A 17432-nucleotide genomic window follows, 5' to 3' on the forward strand; every position below is an offset into this window, starting at 1 on the left:
ACGAAGCATGGCTTTGAGGTTGATGGGGGAGTTTGGCAACCCTCTTTTCTTTTGAAGAATTTTATTTTCTCCGCCAACGTCTCATTTTTACTCAGGTTGCAGCTACTCTTTGGGGAAAGTGTGATTCCTTCTCTCCTCCTGCAAAGAAACAATAGACACCCGAGCATGAGAGCCTTCCGAGTCCAGCGAGAGGTGATCCTTCTAGAAGGAAAGGTTCCAAAGTCACAGTTCTTACTCAGAGTCGCTGCTGTCCAGTCTCAACTCTGGTGCACCTGAGGTTTGGAGGAGGCGGGGACTCCGGGAGGCGGGGACTCCGGGAGGCGGGGACTCCGGGAGGCGGGGACTCCGGGAGGCGGGGAATATTTGCAGCTCTCTCTCTCCGAGAGCAGTTCCCGCGCTCGCTGGCCTTCTCCTGGGGGGCAGTCTCCGCTCAGGCGACGGGCACAGCTCGAGGTCCCCGGGCGCCCGGGGAAGGAGGTGAGAGCGACTCACGCGCCCCGCGCTCGGCAGGAAGTGGGTGGGTGGGTGCCGGACCTCAGGGCTCTGGAGCAAGGCGCGCGTCTCATTTTGCGGCGAACGCGGGATGCCAGGCTCTAGGAACTGTCGGCGGGAAAAGTTTCCAAGTGGGATCCCCGAGGGGAAGGCGGCCGAACAGGACGGAAAGTCCGCTTCCTTATCGGATCCTTGTGCCCTCGGCCGGTCCTTGCCTGGCTCAGGTAACGCTTTCCTCTCCGGCCGTTTCTTGCGCTCATGCCCTTCGTGCCCACATATCCGTCCCCAGCGCAGACCCTGGGCCCTTAGTCACTGTTTGCAGCTCGTACTGGCGCCTTCTGTAACGCTGGGAAGAGTCCGGGAGCCACGGACCGAAACCTCCCCGTTCGCTTCACCGGATGAAAATCCAGGACATCGTCTTTTTATGCACTGTGCGGAGACCTCCTCCAACAGCAGTATCCATCAGGGGCACCTTTTCAGCGCGGGGATAACGACCTCGCAGGAAGCCGGGTGGGGGGGGGTGGGGGGGTGCGTTTGGCTGATATTAGGAAGAAGGCTGGTGCCTTCATCTCGGCCTCACGACGTGGCCCTTGTCCTTCATCTCAGGCTTGCGCAGAAGCCTCCGGAACTCCCAGCCAGGAGGCCTTCATGGCAGAGCCAGAAGTGACCGAGACCCCAATACAGCAGAGGGCAGGGCAGCGGTGAGGCAGGCCTAAGACTCGGCGTTATGGCAACGCTCCTTTGACTTCTCATTCACTGCAGGCTGCAGAGAATGGTTTGTGCTGGCGTGTGCTGGTGTCTTGAACTTTTGCCACCTGCACTTCAGGGTCACCAGTGTTCTTGTTTTCTTCCTGGTCATCCTGAAACTTCTGGTAGCTCTGCTGGTGATGCCTTGGAAAGTGGCAAGCCAGGCAGCTGGCTATCAGCCCTTTGGGGACCTCTGACATCTGGGTAGCCTTTGACATCATGTGTTCACTTCCATCCTGTCCTTGTGCCTCTGCAGGCCAGCCCCTTCAGCTGCCAGCGGCACGTGACCCCGAGGGCTGCTCTGGTGGCCACCGGTGACCTGGCTGCCTTCAGTTCTCATGTCTTTCACCCCTGTCCAGCTGCTGTCTGGCATCAGGCAAATGGGGCAGGACAGAGCCAGCCCAACAGTACAGGGCTCCCTGTCTGGGTTCAGAGATGCAACCCCAGCCTCAGCTGCACCTGCTCAGTGGCCTGCTCGATGGTGATTGTGGTCGTAGCGGTGGTGATCATGGCAGTGATCGGGAAAGGATGATGCAGAGAGAGAACAAATGGGTGGAACCCCCTCAGGGCAGGCTTGATATTAAGAACTTAAGAGGAAATCAGCCTCAGAGACCAGAGTTCCAAGATGAAGTGCAGACAGGGAGGCGCTTTCCCAAGGTTGCCCTGTGAGTGAGGGACAGAGAGGAAACCAGGAACTTGGGACCATGACTTATCTTCCCGTTGGGAACCATTTGGACTCCCAGCATCCCAAGGTCAATCCCTGGCAAGTGGATCTGGGTTCCAAACAGCTGCGGGCACCCTGCTCACATAGGCAGGGCCTGGCGTGGAGCTGCAGAGGCTGGTCTTGAAGCCTACTTCTTTAAGCCCTAATTCTTCAGCTCTCATTAGCATACAAATTAGTTGGCAGATTAACCAGCTCCTCCCCTAGGGAATTTAGGGGAAGGTGAGTTTTGAGGAAGTCAGAGAAGAGGACCATAGCACATGGGGACGCTGTGGCAGGAGGCAGGAGTGGATGCTGGTGGGCTTAGGGGACCTGAGAGGTGGGTGGAAGTCACATGTCTGAGGCTCTGCATATGGAGTAACTTTTCCCAGCGCCAGGCGGGGGAGCAGGCTGAGGACCCCCAGAGCCAGGCTGCGTGAGGACATCGGGGGCCCTTGCTCAGCCAGGACCCATGGTCACTAGGTGAACATTATAACATCCTTCCTTTCCCTCATAGGGTAGAGGTTGGGCCATCAGGATGGAGTGGTGCTTTCCAGTTTTGTCTCCAAATTGTTTTGGGTGGTGGAGAGAGATCATGACTAGGACTAACAGCCAGACCTGTGATTCTGTGGCTCTGGCCCCTGGGGCCATGACTGGAGGAGATCAGGGGAGCCTTGGATCTGGCTCTCTTGGAGCTGAAGTTTCCAGAATGCCTTCTCTGATTTTGGGTCCCATCTCCCCGACCCTTACACTGTGCCAGATGCTTTACGTGGGTTATCTCTCTATGGGTTTCTTCACTGTTGATCAACTCAGTGAGGCCAGCACTCTTACCCCCATTTCACAGACAAAGAACTAAAACAGAGATAGGTAGTTAAGCAATTTTCTCAAGGTCACACAGCTAACAAACAGTCAAACCAGTATTCAAACAATCTGACCTCAATACTTGCCCTTATAACCTCTGTGCTATGTGAGGCTAATGGGAGAAGGGAGAGTTTGGGGATGGAACACCTATATTTTGTGGCTATCTTAATACATGACTTAGGACCCGTTTCCTTCCTATGTGTTTATGCAGGCATTGCCTCTTTCTGTACAAAATACAGTTGTATGTGTCTGCAGCCTGGCTTTTCTGTTGTTCCATGGGCAGAGATGCGTGTTTGTTGTCACTGAGATGGGTGGGTGTTTGGAGCCACCCTTATTCCTACTCGGGACCACTGTGGGCTAGCTTCTGGCATGTACAGGGATGGGCCAGCATAACCCATGCAGGCAGGTGACAAGAAATCTGAGTTCTGGCTCCGTCACTGCCTGAGGCTGTGATGGAAGAAAAGATCCAAGGAAATAACGATTTATCTTTAGCCTACATCAAAGGATGTGTTGTGAAGAAATGGAAACTACATAAGTGCTCTTTGAAAGTATCAAGTGGAGTTCCCGTCGTGGTGCAGCGGAAATGAATCCAACTAGGAACCATGAGGTTGAGGGTTCACTTCCTGGCCTCGCTCAGTGGGTTAAGGATCCAGTGTTGCCATGAGCTGTGGTGTAGGTTGCAGAAGCGGCTCGGTTCTGATGTTGCTGTGGCTGTGGTGTAGGCTGGCAGCTGTAGCCCCGATTAGACCCCTAGCCTGAGAACCTCCATATGCCGCAGGTGCGGCCCTAAAAAAGACAAAAGACAAAAAAAAAAAAAAGTATCAAGTGCTCCATATATGAAGGGCATCATGAAGATGGGGGTGTCTGCACTGCCCTCTCTGGAATCAGGGCCATTTCCCCCAGGTGGCCGAGCCATGGTCTTGTGAAACCTCGTCTCAGACACAAATCAGGCATCTGCCCTGCTGTGGCCTGACCCCCTCCCGACTTGTGTCTTTGAGGTGGGCTCTGGAAGAGGAGGGCTGGTTGAACTAGCTCTTCTTTTTATCAGCTGTGTGAGCTGGGGCAAGTCACTTAACCTCTCTATACTTTAATGTCTTCATCTATAAAACAAGGCTAACAATGGTACCACCCCAAAGCATTGTTGTGAGGAGTAAATAAATTAAAAAGTGCGAAGGGCGTAGAGGGTGCCTGGTATAGAGTAAGCCAGTTCAACCTCTGTTAGTTCTCAAACCCTTGTTGCCCTCTGGACAGGTCCATCCAGGGACCTTCTGAGGTCATTTGTGGAGCTCTGTGCACTTACTGGTGGGTGATTATGTTGGATGTCCTAATAGATGCATAAATCAGGGCTTGCATTTTGTTGTGTTTTATTTTATTTTTGCTTTTTAGGGCCACAGGTGCAGCATATGAAAGTTCTCAGGCTAGGGGTTGAATTGGAGCTGTAGCCACCGGCCTATACCACAGCCACACCAATGCGGGATCTGAGCCACATCTGCAACCTACACCACAGTTAACGGGAACGCCGAATCATTAACCTGCTGAGCAAGGCCAGAGATCAAACCTGCATCCTCATGGATGCTAGTTGGGTTTGTTACTGCTGAGCCACAATGGGAACTCCCTGCTGTGTTTTAAATAGTGCTTGCATCTGGATGAACTGGCCTCATGCCTTTCTTTACCCGAGTCTGTTCCTCTGCAGTATTTTGCTGATAGACATTAGATTAAAAATAAACATGAAGATCCTCAAAGTCAAATGTTGACTAATAAATAATGTAAAGACATTTTAAAGAATTAAGCAAATAAAAGTCTAGATTTTCATTAGAAATTCTTAATTTTCACTCAGTTCTCTTAGGACAGAACATCTGCAGAGTTCCTGCTCTGGTGCAATGTGCTCAGCCACATTTCTGCAGCTCCAGGATGCAGGTTCAATTCCCAGCCTGGCACAGTAGTTTAAAAGATCCAGCAGTGCTACAGCTGCAGCATAGCTTGCAACTGTGACTTGGATCCGATCCCTGGTCTGGGAACTCCATGTGCTTCAAGGTGGCCAAAAAAAAAAAAGACAAAAGAGAAAAAAAGAACATTTTCAGTCTAGTGCAAATTCATTCCTAAAGGTGGGCCGGTTGGATCATGGGATCATCCTTAAAAAATTATTGTACTTTTTTCCTGTCTTTTTTCCCCCTTTTTGCCTTATATTTTTATTAAGGCAAAAGAGACACAAATTTTCTTTTGCTATCTTTTACCTCTTTTTCTTCATTTGCACTTTATATTGGATAAAGTTTTTATATCATTATTATTTTCCTTTGATGATTTGAAAGCTATAGATTATATTTCAGGTCTTTCAGTGGTTACCTTGAAATTTTTAGCATATGGACCTAACTATACATTTTTCTAACAAATTTTAAAATTCTTCCTTAGCTCTATCTTTTCCCCTCCAAGAATTTAAAGATGCTCTAGCTGTGCATTGAATACCATCCCCTACCCACTGTTTTATTTTTTCAAGAGCTTTAACTTGGCTTGAAAAAATAAACTTATTATGGACAATTTCAACCATACAGAATAATTAGGAAAATAGTGGAGTCATCACCCATTTTCAACAATGAGCTTTAGGAGTTCCTGTCGTGGCACAGTGGTTAACAAATTCAACTAGGAATCATGTGGTTGTGGGTTCGATCCCTGGCCTCGCTCAGTGGGTCAAGGATCTGGCGTTGCCATGAGTTGTGGTGTAGGTCACAGACGTGGCTTGGATCCGACGTTGCTGTGGCTGTGGCATAGTCTGGCGGCTACAACTCTGATTAGACCCCTAGCCTGGGAACCTCCATATGCGTGGGGTATGGCCCTAAAAGCAAAAAAAAAAAAAAAAAAAAAATCATTTTGCCAATCCTATTTTACCTGTAATTCCTCACTTATTCCCTCCCCAACATATTTTAAGGCAAATCTAAGACATGCCATTTCTTTTTCTTTTTTCTTTTTTTGCTTTTTAGGGCTGCATCTGTGGCATATGGAGATTCCCAGACTAGGGGTCCAATCAGAGCTACAGCTGCCGGCCTATGACACAGCCACAGCCACAGCCACAGCAACGCAGGATCTGAGCCATGTCTGTGACCTACACCACAGCTCACAGCAATGCCAGATCCTTAGCCTACTGAGCCAGGCCAGGGATCGAACCTGCAACTTCATGGTTCCTAGTCGGATTTGTTTCCGCTGCACCACGACAGGAACTCCTAAGACATACCATTTCATTCATACACACTTTAGTATTAAAAAACACAAATAAACCTAACAGGAGTAACAATGAACACCCCTGAAAAGTAAGATCACTCCTTCATATTGTCTAGTACCCAAGCCGCTTTTCAGATTTTCCTGACTTTATCAAATATGTGCACTAGTAGATTGGTTTGCTGGAATCTGGATCTGCAAAGGCTCATCTCTCATATTTGGTTGACGTGTCCTTTCTTACCATTAGTAGTAGTAGTAGTAGTTGTTTTTTTTAAATGTGTTTTAGAGTTTTTGTTTGCAAAGTTCTTCTTTTGTGGGTGGTTCCCCTCTTTCTGTGGGTCACTCATCCTTGTCTGGTGATTCTGGGCTAGCCTCCACCCTGCCCCGGGCACCCAGTTAAGATCAGGTTTATTCTTGGCAGCTAAGAGCCATGTCAATATTGAGAATACCATTGACCCACTTGGCTAGCAGTAGGCTTGGGCAAGGAACTCTTCACAAGGCAACATCTTTGGTCTTCCGCCTTCTGGAAAAACCCATAGCTCCCAGGAGGCAGCAAATGTAGCTTTTTTCTGTATAACTGTATAAACGGGGATGCTCTGCCTCTATCCTTGGCTTTAAGTGGTTGGGTGGCTTTCATCCCCTCCTCGCATGGGGCACTTTTATTCCTTCTTAATCCACAAGGACTGAAATTCCAGAGGCCTCTGCTGATTTCCAGACCAGAGCCCAGCTGTCTCACAGCCTCAGCCACACTTACTGCCTGGTATTTCCCAGGGACAGTGACCATGTTTTTGAGCACAGGTTTTCTACTTATACATTTTACTTTTTTTTTTTTTTTTTTTTGGCTTTTTAGGGTGGCACCTATGGCATATGGAGACTCCCAGGCTAGGGGTTGAATCAGAGCTGAAGCTACTGGCCTATACCACAGCCACAGCAACGCTGGATCCTAGCTGCATCTGCGACCTACACCATAGCTCATGGCAACGCCGGATCCTAAACCCACTGAGTGAAGCCAGGGATCAAACCCGCAACCTCATGGATGCTAATCGGGTTTGTTAAGCACTGAGCCACGATGGAACTCCTCTACTTACATGTTTTATAAAACAATTCCAAGGCGCTAGGAAGTCTGATCACATGACGTTCCACCTCTCCTTCTTCCTAGGTACTGGGAAATCGTTTTACTCACTCATTCATTCAACAAATGATAGAACTGAGTGCCTACCACGTGCCTGGCACTGCATGCCTCTTCCTGTATCTTCTTTTGGCCTCTGCCTCCCCTCGAAACTACAAGCTCTTTTGTGCTCCTTTGCCTCAGGGAGCTTTGTTTTTCTTTCAAAGCCTGGTCGCTGTTGCCTGCCAGTCACTGACCTTCCTGACTTTTGTTCTCCTAAAGTCATTAGGAGGTTCTACTAGGAGCGCTGAGGAGGAGATGGGATCGTGTTTGTGGGAGAAAGAAGAGAGGAAATTTAGGAAAACAGAAAGAGATGGGAACACTGTAAACCAGATATGATGGAAAAAATAAAAATCATTAAAAAAATGCAAACTGTTGCTTTTGGAATGGATAAGCAATGAGGTCCTGCTGTGTAGCACTGGGAACTCTATCTAGTCACTTATGATGGACCATGGTAATGTGAGAAAAAGAATGTATACATGTATGTGTGACAGGGCCACCTTGCTGTACAGCAGAAAATTGATAGAGCACTGTAAACCAGCTATGATGGAAAAAATAAAAACCATTAAAAAAAAAAAAAAAAGAAAAGAGTTGGGGTCTGTGGATCCTAGCTTCAGTGAGGACCCCCCATCCACCCACCCGCCCAGTCCTTGGTAAGACTTCAAAGGAAATGGTTGTGTGTTTCACAGGTGAGGCTGGATGCAGGCTCCAGGTTTCTGGTCTCAGCACAGATTCATATACCCCATCCATGGCACAGAAGCAGAGCTGCCCAGAATCCACTGGACACTCTGAGCTTAGTGAGGGTCTTAGAGGCAACCACTGCCAGTAGGTTCCATGTGAAGGTTAATTTTCTTTTTATGGCCACACCTGTGGCATATAGAGGTTTCTAGGCCAGGGGTGGATTCGGAGCTGCAGCTGCAGCCTCTGCCACAGCCACAGCAACACTGGATCCCAGCCTCAATTGAGACCTATGCTGCAGCTTGCAGCAACGCTGGATCCTTAACCCACTGACGGAGGCCAGGGATTGAATCTGCATCCTCACAGAGACAACATCAGGTTCTTAATCCACTGAGCCACAGCAGGAACTCCTCAATTGGTTATAGGTTTTAAACCCAGACAAGCCAGAGCGGCCTGAAAAGAGCCAGAGGAGGAGCATCCTAGGCGAAGGGAACAGCCGTTGCCAAGTTTTTGAGGCAGGAAAAACTTGTAATGGGGGCATGGAAAGGGCGCCAGCGTGGCAGGGCGGGAAGGAGGGTACCTGGTAGTAAGTGAGATGCTAAGTTGAGGCAGTTCAAGCGCCTGGGGCACGGAGCTTTCACTCTCAAGTTCATGGCTCCCTGCCTCCCCCACGTGCAGGCCTGTGGAAAGCCAGATAACTTAGAGCCGGGTAATAAGTTATTGTAATGAACTGGGGAGTCATTGAAGGATTTTATGTAGGGGAGAGGATGATTTGATTATGATATGATTTAATTTACCTCTTTTTTTTTTCTTTTTACGGCCACACCCACAGCATGTAGAAGTTCCCAGGCTAGAGTTCAACTCAGAGCTGCAGCTGCCGGCCTACACCACAGCCATGGCAACACCAGATCTGAGCCACATCTATGACCTATACCACAGCTTGCAGCAATGCCAGATCCTTAACCTACTGAGTGAGGCCAGGGATCGAACCCGCATCCTCACGGACACTATGTTGACTCCTTCACCCAATGAGCCACAATGGGAGCTCCTGATGTACCTTCTGACAGATCACTCTGATAACTTGTTATGAGAGAGCGTCAAGGCAGTTCCACAAAAGGGGCCTGAGGATCATGGCCCTGTCGTTCCAAAGTCTTTTTTGCTTGTTTTTGTTGTTGTTTTTGGGCCACAGAATGCAGTGGCTTCATGCAGGATATCAGTTCTCAGAGCAGGGATTAAACCCAGGCAGCAGTGGTGAAAGTGCCGAGTCCTAACTGCTAGACAACCAGGAACTCCCACGAGATCTTAGTACTCACTTTTCCTCCTGTCCCCCAGACCCCATAGTGGCAACACGCTCTGATGTGTGATGATGCTTGAAATTGAGGGAAAGAGATCTGGCTTTGGAGGTGGGTGTGTAAGCATCTGCAAAGTCATGTCAGGTAAGGAGTCCCTGGCGGGAGCTTGTGGTTGAGATGACAACAGGCCTGAGCCCCACAGCCTGTTGGCCAGACCCCCCTGCCAGGCCCAAAGCCCATCTGGGCTCCTGTCACTCCAGCCCTTTAAGAAGGGAGCTGGGACAGGGGCTAGCCTGGGGCTGTGGTCTCTTGGGAACAGAGACAACCAAGGCATCAGAGATTGGGGGCAGGTTGGGAATGGACCCCCCTCAGCAGCGGGAGCACACACAGCATCCAGTCAGGGACAGGGGTGAGTTCCTCTCGTTTCTTTCTTCCTCCGGCCCTGCCAGCCTCTCTTCCATCTTTCTGCATGTTCCGTTTCTCTAACGTCTCCCATCCCTGCCTTTCTCTGTTGCCACCCCCACCGCCTCTGCCCCAGATGGTCTTCATTTCTGGAAACAGTTCTTGCTTTTAAGAGTTTCTCAGTTGATTCTCTTGGATTATTAGGTGAAAAAAATCAAATATTCTGCAAACTGTGATAATTTGGTCTCATCAAATTTCCAAACTTTCCAGTTTTTCTTTTTCTTTTACCAAATCGTTTTGGTTAGTACCTCTAGAAAAATGGAGGCAGTGGGGGGCCAAATAGATATTAGTAGACATCCCCGTCTTGTCCCCCTTTTCTTTTTTTTTTTTTTCTTCGCTTTTTAGGGCCGCACTCAAGACATATGGAGGTTCCCAGGCTAGGGGTCCAATCGGAGCTGTAGCCGCTGGCCTACGCCAGAACCACAGCAACTCAGGATCTGAGCCCTGTCTGCGACCTACACCACAGCTCCTGGCAATGCTGGATCCTTAACCCACTGAGCGAGGCCAGAGATTGAACCTGCAACCTCATGGTTCCTAGTCGGATTCGTTTCCGATGCGACACGACGGGAACTCCTCTTATACCTTTTTTTTTTTGGCTGCACCCATGGCAAGTGCAAATTCCTGGGCCAGGGATTGAACCTGAGCCACAGCAGCTACCCAAGCTGCTGCAGTACAATGCCAGATTCTTAACCCAATGTGCTGCAAAGGAATTTCTGGAAAAAAATAGTTTTTAATGATTTTGCTATTATTTGCCCTTCTTGCACACTTTAGAATGTATTCTGGTGTTCCTGTCCTAAGCTATCGTGATTTTTTTTTTTTTTTTTTTTTAGCCGCCCTGTGGCAAATGGAGTTCCCAGACCAGGGATCTGATCCAAACCACAGTTGTGACCTGCGCCACAGCTGAGACAATGCCATACCCTTAACCCACTGTGCTGGGCTGGGAATCAAACTTGTGTCCTGATGCTGCAGAGAGGCCGCTGATCCTGCTGCGCCACAGCAGGAACTCCTATTGTGATTTTTAAAGTGCTTTTATTTTTACATTCTGTAGCCCTCCTTTCAAGAATTATATTTGTATGCCATTTTGTTACTGTGATTATGTCAATTAATTAAATATTTCAGCCGATTAATTGTTCATCACATAGCTTTTTCCTTTAGGACACCCCAGTTTGCGAGTCATTTCTTTTGATTCATCTCTTGGTTGTCTGGACTATGCCTTCTGGTAGCTTCCCAGAAAGAATAATGAATGCCAATGCATGACTTAGAAAGTTAGTGAGGAGTTCTGGTTGTGGCTCAGTGGAAACAATCCCACTAAGAACCATGAGTTTGCAGGTTCGATACCTGGCCTTGCTCGTTGGGTTAAGGATCTGGCATTTGGAGTTCCCGTGGTGGCTCAGTGGTTAACAAATCGGACTAGGAACCATGAGGTTGCGGGTTTGATCCCTGGCCTCGCTCAGTGGTTAAGGATCCGGCATTGCAGTGAGCTGTGGTGTAGGTCACAGACGAGGCTCGGATCCCTCGTTGCTGTGGCTGGTGGCTACAGCTCCGACTCAACCCCTAGCCTGGGAACCTCCATATGCCGCAGGTGCAGCCCTAGAAAAGACAAAAAAAAAAAAAAAAAAGGATCTGGCATTGCTGTGAGCTGTGATGTAGGTCGCAGATGCAGCTTGGATCTGATGTTGCTGTGGCTGTGGTGTAGGCTGGCAGCTGTAGTTCTGATTGGACCCCTAGCCTGGGAACCTCCACATGCCACAGGCATGGCCCTAAAAAGCAAAAAAAAAAAAAAAGTTAGTGATTTGTACAACCAACTCATCAGCACACCTCAGAGATAGTCATTAGATCCTTATCAGTGAACAAAGTCAAAAATAAAGGCGGAGGGGAAGGAATTGTATAGAAAATAGAAGGGAAAATGTGGGGGAAAGGTACCAGTCTAAGAAGAATGAATTTTATTTTTCTAATCAGGTGATTAGTGGAGGTGGTCAAAGAGACCAGTCTGGGCAGTCTGCTCTGGAATAGATTGACCAGGTCATTAGATAAAACAATTTCAATGACTTGTGGATTTTCTAAAACTTCTTGAGATGTAAGCTGTGCCGCTTATGTGACAGGCTGTCTGTAAACACTGTCTGCCAGTGGCCTCTGGCAGCTCCACTTGAGACAGGCCAGAATTTCTATGAGAGACTTCAGAGTCATTGCAGGTTTGAAAACATCTTCCTGTTGCCATCACCATTGATAGAATTTTCTGGTCTTAATATTTTCCCTTTAAAAGTATATTGATATTGTTCCATTTTCTTTTGGCATTTGAGTTGCTAGGGAAATTGTAAGACACTTAAATTTTTTCTTTGTGTTCTGCCTAATCTCCTTGTTTTTTCTTAGAATTCCACGTAGTTTTGTTTAGAGCTTTTTTTTTATGGCTGCACCTGCAGCATATGGAAGTTCCCAGGCTAGGGGTCAAATCGGAGCTGCAGCTGCTGGCCTGCACCACAGCCACAGCAACACCAGATCTGAGCTGCATCTGGGCCCAACATGGCATCTTGCGGCAATGCCAGATCCTTAACCACCTGAGTGGGGCCAGGGATCGAACCACATCCTCACGGACACTATATTGGGTTCTTAACCTGCTGAGCCACAGTGGGAACTCCTGTTTAGAGCTTTTTTCTTGTCTGAGACTGGCTTTTTTGTCACAAAAGATTTCTTATTGTTATTTAGATTTTAATTTATATCAATTTATGAAAATAAGACATTTAAATATCTAGTTTTCATTGCTTTAAATTTTAATTTCTAAATCTCATAATAATATTTCTAATATACTTTATAGAAAATGAAAACAACTTTGATAAACTCAAAATGACAGAACAAATTTATTTCGCTTATACATTTGGTCCCAGTTTTACTATGTATTAAGTTACACATTTAATTTACACTTATAAGTTTGATACATTTGATTTTCCTTTTTGAATGAATTGTAAGCATTTAATGAACAAAGTTGTAGGGTCATATGTAATTATAAGAAATAATACGGAGAGATCCTACGTGCCCTTTTATCCAGTTTTTTTCTTGTTTTTTTTTTGGCTTTTTAGGGCTGCACCCATGGCATATGGAGGTTCCCAGGCGAGGGGTCTAATCAGACCTGTAGCCACCGACCTACACCAGAGCCACAGTAACACGGGAGCCTAGCAGCATGGAAGCCACAGCTACACCACAGCCTCTGGCAATGCCAGATCCCTGACCCACTGAGCGAGGCCAGGGATCGAACCCGTGTCCTCATGGATGCTAGCCGGGTTCATTAGTGCTGAGCCAGGATGGGAACTCCTAAGTAAGTTTTTAGGATTGGATTTTTTTCAGTAAATTGTCAAGTGTACATGTGCAAAGTCATTTGTTGTGTTTCCTTAATACCCTTCTGATGACTATAGGGGCTTTTGTGATAGCCCCTCTTTCATTTCTGATATTAGTAGTTTGTGTCTTCTCTTTTTCCATATAATTTTTATTAGAGGTTTATCAATTTTATTGGTTGTTGTGTTATTGATTTTTCTCTGTTGTTTTTCTGTTTTCAATTTCATCATGCGTATACATCCAGGATTACTGTATCTTCTTGGTGAACTGACCCTTTTATCATTATATAATATTCCACTGTCTCAGGTAATTTTCTTTGTTTTGAAGTCTACCTTATCTTAATTAATATAGCCACCTCCCCGATTTCCTTTAAAGCATGCTAGATCTTTTTTTGGTTTTTCTACTTTTAATGTTCCTATATTTTTATAATTGAAGTAAGCCTCTTGAATACAGCCTATAATTGAATCATGGTTTTTAGTTGACATCTGTCTTTTAATTGGTGTATTTAGAACGCTTAATGAAATTATTGCTAAGTTAGAGTCTAAGTCTGCTATTTTTGTTTTGTTTGTACTCTCTGCATTTCTTTCCCCTGTTTACTTTTTCCTGCCTTCATGTGGTTTACTTGGACATTTCTTTTAGAATTCTATTTTGATTTATCTGTAGTATTTTTAAAAATTATTTATTTATTTAGTCTTTTTAGGGCGGCATCTGCAGCATATGGAGGTTTCCGGGATAGGGGGTCCAACTGGAGCTGTAGCCGCCAGCCTACATCACAGCCACAGCAATGTGGGATTCAAGCCACGTCTGCGACCTACACCACAGCTAACGGCAACTCCGGATCCTTAAACTCCGGATCCTTAACCCACTGATCGAGGCCAGGGATCGAACCCGAAACCTCATGGTTCCTAGTCAGATTCGTTTCCGCTGGGCCATGACGGGAACTCCATATACCATAACTGTCTTAAACATTTTCTCTGTGTATATTTAGAATCACATCAGATAGTGTTCGAGTTTGCTTCAGCCCTCAAACACAATTTAGAAGATTCAAGAGGAGGGAAAAATCTGTTTTGTTACTTCCCTCTTTGCTTGCTGTGTTCTTTCTTCCTTCCTGGTGTTGCAACATTCTTTCTTTCATTGTTTCCCTTCTGTGTAGAGAACTTTTAGCCATTCTTTCAGGCTAGGTTTCCTGGCAACAAATTCTCTTAATCTTCCTCCATGGGAGAGTGTCTTGATTTCTTCTTCATTCTGGAAGTATATTTCCACCAGGTATGATTCTGGGTTTACAGTTCTTGTCTTTCAGCACTTGAAAAAAGTTGTGCCACTTCTTTCCGTCCTTCTGGTTTCTGACAAGAAGTACATTGTCACTGAAATAATTTTCCCCATTTAGGTAAGATAAAAATTTTTTTTCGACTACCTTCAAAATTTCCTTTGTTTTTAGTTTTCAGAAATTTAATAATGATGCATCTTGGCTTGGAATTATGTGTGTGTGTGTCTTTTGGGCTACACCTGTGGCATATGGAAATTCCCAGGCTAGGGGTCGAATCTGACAGCTGCTGGCCACAGCTACAGCCACAGCAGGATCTGAGCTGTATCTGCAACCTACACCATAGCTCATGGCAATGCTGGATCCTTAACCCACTGAGTGTGGCCAGGGATCAAACCTGCATCCTCGTGCATGCCAGTCAGTTTCGTTTCCGCTGAGCCACGACAGGAACTCCTGATGATACAAATGTTAAATCTGTTTGTTATGGTTCCAGATCTCTTAGTCTCTGTCCATTTTTGTTTTCAGTCTATTTTCTCTTGTGATGTTCATATTAGGTATATGATGTTCATAATAGGTAATTTCTATTTTTCTGTCTTCTAGTTTATTATGTCTTCTAGGTATTATGTCTTCTAGGTATTTTCTGTCTTCTAGTTTATTATGTCTTCTATTTATTCTGTCTTCTAGGTATTATGATGTTCATAATAGGTAATTTCTATTTTTCTGTCTTCTAGTTTAGTCTTTCCTTCTCTTCTGCTACTGAGCTTTTTCTTTTGGTTATTGTATTTTTCAATTATAAACTTTCCTTTTGGTTCGTCTTTATATCTTCTGTGCCTTTGCGAGACTTTTTCATTTATTTCAAATGTGTTTGTAATTGCTTGTTAAGCATTTCTGTAACGGCTGCTCTAAAATCTTTGTCAGAGCAGGGAGTTCCCGTCGTGGCGCAGTGGTTAACGAATCCGACTAGGAACCATGAGGTTGCGGGTTCGGTCCCTGCCCTTGTTCAGTGTGTTAACGATTCGGCGTTGCCGTGAGCTGTGGTGTAGGTTGCAGACGTGGCTCGGATCCCACGTTGCTGTGGCTCTGGCGTAGGCTGGTGGCTACAGCTCCGATTCGACCCCTAGCCTGGGAACCTCCATATGCCGCGGGAGCAGCCCAAAGAAATAGCAAAAAGACAAACAAACAAACAAACAAATAAAATCTTTGTCAGAGCAATACAGGCCTTCCTCAAAAAAGAAGAAAAATCTCAAATCGACAACTTCACCCAACACCTAAATGAATTAGACAAAGAAGAACAAACAAAACCTAAAGTCAGTAGAAGGAAGGAAATCATAAAGCTCAAAGAGGAAATCAATAAAATGGAGATTAAAAAAACAATAGACAAAATCAATAAAATCTTTGTCAGATAAGTTAACATTTCTGGCATCTCAGTGTTCGCATCCATTGACTTTTTCATTGCGTTTGAGATCTTCCTAGCTCTTGGTATCACAAGCTATTTTTGATTGACTCCTGGACATCTTGGGTGTTATGTTCTGACATTCAGGATCTTCTTTATATCTGTTTTAGCTGTTTTTCTCTGATACCACTCCAGCAGGGGAAATGGGGGAGGGATTTGCCTTGTTACAGCCAGGGGAGGGTTAGAGTCCAGGTTTCCCACTTAGCCTCCATTGAAGCTCCATTCCCATGAGCCCCCCACCGAGTGTGGACTTCTCATTACTGCTGGGTGAGGGTGGGAGTTTGGCTTTCTACAAGGTCTCCATGGATGCTTTCCTGGCTGGGATGGGTAGAAGGGCCTTGCTGCTGTCACCCACATGGCCCCCACTGACACCACGGGGGATGTGGTTGCCTCTTGATCTCTAGGTGGTGGGGAAGGTCCTTCTGCCCACCAGGCCTCCTCTGACAGTACTCCAGTGGGGAGGGCAAGGAGAGGGTGCCCTTTTATTGCTGAAGTCACGTTCTCCAGCAGACTCTACTGACCCTGCAGGCAGGTGCCAGGGTGTGAAAGTCCCAGTTCCCTACTTGGCCTCCTTTGACATCATCTCAGTGGGAAGGTTGTGACACTTCATTACAACCTGGAGAGGGGGACAGTCTAGGCTCCAGCATGGCCTTTGTTGGTGTGAGCGGGGATAGTGTTTGGCTGAGGTCGAGCAGTTTTTGTCTCAAAGTGTCTGCCTGGCTAGCCTGCCCCTTTGGCTTGAGAGAAAAAAAGGCTTTTTGTTTGGGTGTTTTGTTATTGTGTCTTTGTTTTGTTCTGCGTCTGTTGGTATGTCTGGGTTGCTGGCTTCTTCAAGCTCCGAGTCTGGAGTTTGAGACGTAAAGAAAACCTAGGAAACTTAGCACTTTGTTGTTCCTTGGGACCAGAGGTCCATCGTTCATCTGCCTTCTCTCCACCTTTCAAAGTCTCCTTATGTTTGTTTTATATATAATGTCTGGGGCTTTTAGTTGTATTCAGTGGAAGGAACTGGAAAAGTATGTTTACTCCATCTTTCCAGAAGCCCTGATTTATGTATATATATAATCTTATATATCAAATGGACACCCCAACAGACTTTGAAACAGAATCTTCCTATGTGATTTAAACTTTTATTGATCTTAAAATGTTATGATTCCAGTTCACCTTTTTTTTTTTTTTCTTTCTCTTTCTTGGCTGCCCTGCAGCATATGGAGTTCCCAGGCCAGGGATCAGATCTGAGGTGCAGTTACAATTGTGGGCAACACCTAATCCTTTAACCCACTGTGCAGTGCTGGGGATTGACCAGGTCACTTACGTCCTGGTGCTGCAGAGACACCACCGATACCATTGTATCACAGCGGGAACTCCTCTAGTTTTCTTTAATATCGTATTGCTGTTTACAAATTTAGTTGAACAGTCTTTTTTTTTTTTTTTTTCCTTTCTTCTTTTCAAGGCCACACCTATGGCATATGGAAGTTCCTGGGGCTAGAGGTTGAGTCTGAGCTGCAACTGCCAGCCTATGCCACAGCCACAGCCACTGCAATGCTGGATCCAAGCTACTTTTGCAACCTATGCCGCAGCTTGTGACAACACCAGATCCTTAACCCACTGAGCGAGGCCAGGTGTTGAACCTGAATCTGCATGGATAATGTGTTGGGTTCTTAACCCACTGAACCACAATGGGAGCTTCTAGTCGACTACTCTTACATCCACCCATTTAAAATTGTAAGCCTGAGATCTATTTCATTTTTCAAATTGGAATCTCCCGCCACTGTGTTAGA

This window comes from Sus scrofa, chromosome 14 (genome assembly GCF_054392235.1).
Source record: "Sus scrofa isolate SSC_HxYL_T2T_F1_AM1 chromosome 14, Sscrofa_HxYL_maternal_Yorkshire_Landrace_v2.0, whole genome shotgun sequence".
Taxonomy (NCBI): Eukaryota; Metazoa; Chordata; class Mammalia; order Artiodactyla; family Suidae; genus Sus; species Sus scrofa.